Below are 2,189 nucleotides of genomic sequence, written 5' to 3'. Positions count from 1 at the left end.
TCTGTGAGGTCAAGTTGGTCTGCAGCTGCAGCTTCTAGAACTATTGCTGCGGCGAGCGCTGCTTCAGCCTCTGCCTCTTGCTTCAGAGCGTGGAGGTTTGCCTCCACACGTGCCTTCTCAACTTCCATACTCACTTGCCTTATGGCGTACTGAGCTCTAGCACGGGCGGCTTCAGCGTTGGCTCTGGCTTGAGCAGCGGCTAGGCTTGCTGCTGAGCCGCTCGACCGGTATGATGCGGCTGATCTGCACTGCGATCTGACCTCCAATTGGGAAAACTGCGTAGCACTTCCCTGATGAGACATCTTAGACGACACTGAATCAGCTCTCAGGCAATGCAATGGATGTGAAGACACTCATTTTACTCTTCTGCCCTTAGCTAAACGTTAGTTGCTTAGCTTATGCAGCGAGCTAAACACGAGAGGCCCACAGAGGAAAACTCCGGAGACGTTGAAGAATAATTCTTTGTCGAACTCTTTATTCTTTCTTTTCTCTTTGCTGTAAAACTGAAACAGAAATAAAGTACATGTTCGTTTTAACATGTGATCCGAACACATTACACATAAATTGACGTTACAAGTCACGACACACTAAGTTAACATTGTAGTAACAGAGGATAAACGGCCAAACAAGATGGCTACCAAAGCTAACGTAGTGTCGTCAATACACACGGAGAAGAACGGGATGAGTTAACGTCAATGTAGAGAAACACTCAAACTGCACACTGTATTAAAACGACACAAGATAATGATACATGGAGTAAAACACAGCACCGGAAACTTACTGAGTATGCTAACCCAAGGAGCACCGAAGCTTGCAAGAAAGCCGTGAACTGTTGTGTCTTACATCTTGAGTGTATCCCTAAAAGGTCCGGGCTAAAACTGAATATAAACTCAGTTCCCGTTGGACACGCTCACCCACTAGAGGGAATTATAAACCAAGAAATTAGCTGAAGCTTACGTATTTCCCTTAAAGGATTAAACTAGCCCTTCATATAAAATAATTTGGAGCCTGAAAGGCGGAATAGTATATATACTGCATATATGCATTCATGTGAGCTTGCCTAACATCCACTGGTACCACTGTAAAAGTGAAATTTTTTGACTGCATGTGGTTTTGTGGATATATTTTCCCTCCTGCTGCTGCACTGTGACCAGAGGATGTGAAGAAAAATACAGGGCCTGAGGTTACTGCATGTACGAGAATGTTCCTGTACAGGGACTCGCTGTTTTACCTGACCAGGTCTAACCTACAAGCAGCTGGCCAGTGAAGCCCCTTGGGGTGGACAATGATCAGCTCCTCAATGCTGGATTCCCCCGGGGCACAGTACCTGTTTGTTTTGACTGCTTGAGGCCAGTGTGTCTGCTGCATGTGATGTGATGCTGGATTAATGACCCATGATGTTATTGTCGGTGCTACGCTACCTGTTGGAATTAACTTCACTACTTAGTTACTGGTTGTGTTGGGGAAGACACTGTGACCACCAGTTGGATTTACCAACCTTGGAGCTACTTGAAAGGGAGTGATGTTTCCACTACTCAATGGGACTTAATGGTAAGTAAAAACAAAAACACATTACATGTCTGTTAATGCCTTGTTTTTGTAACATTAGAGAGAATTGTACAGTAGATTTAAAGCAAATGGGGACAGCACCAGTTTTAAGTGATAAATTAACAATATTTAACATTGTAAGTCCCAAAACCGACTATAGAACTTTCAAAACTTTAGTTTGTAGAGGATCAAGGAGGCAAGTACTAGATTTAGATGCAGACACCAGCTTTGACAATGATTTAAGAGGCATAGTGTCCAATTTTTTTTAAATCGAGACTATCTGGGATTCAGAATAATGTTCATCTAGTTTCGTAGAAAAAAGCAGAGCTAATAAAATAATTTTGCATCTAACCAAATCTATTTTACTGCAGAAAAAGTCTAAAAAACAATCATGAGACCGATGGGGTGAGCAACTAAGAGATGTCTGCTTCTGTGGAAGTTTGGCTACAGTGTCAAAAAGAAATATAGGCTTGTGTTTATTGTAACTGATTAAACAATAGAAATATGCAGCTCTAGCAGCAGGCAGAGCACATCTATATTTCATTACACACTCATGCCAAAGGAGGCAGAACACTTCAAGTTTTGATTTTCCCTATTTAAGTCTCCTATGGGGCTGCTTGAGTGCCTATAATTCTTCAGGA

This window comes from Monopterus albus, unplaced genomic scaffold (genome assembly GCF_001952655.1).
Source record: "Monopterus albus unplaced genomic scaffold, M_albus_1.0 scaffold25.1, whole genome shotgun sequence".
Taxonomy (NCBI): domain Eukaryota; kingdom Metazoa; phylum Chordata; class Actinopteri; order Synbranchiformes; family Synbranchidae; genus Monopterus; species Monopterus albus.
Note: the sequence above shows the minus strand (reverse complement) of the source record.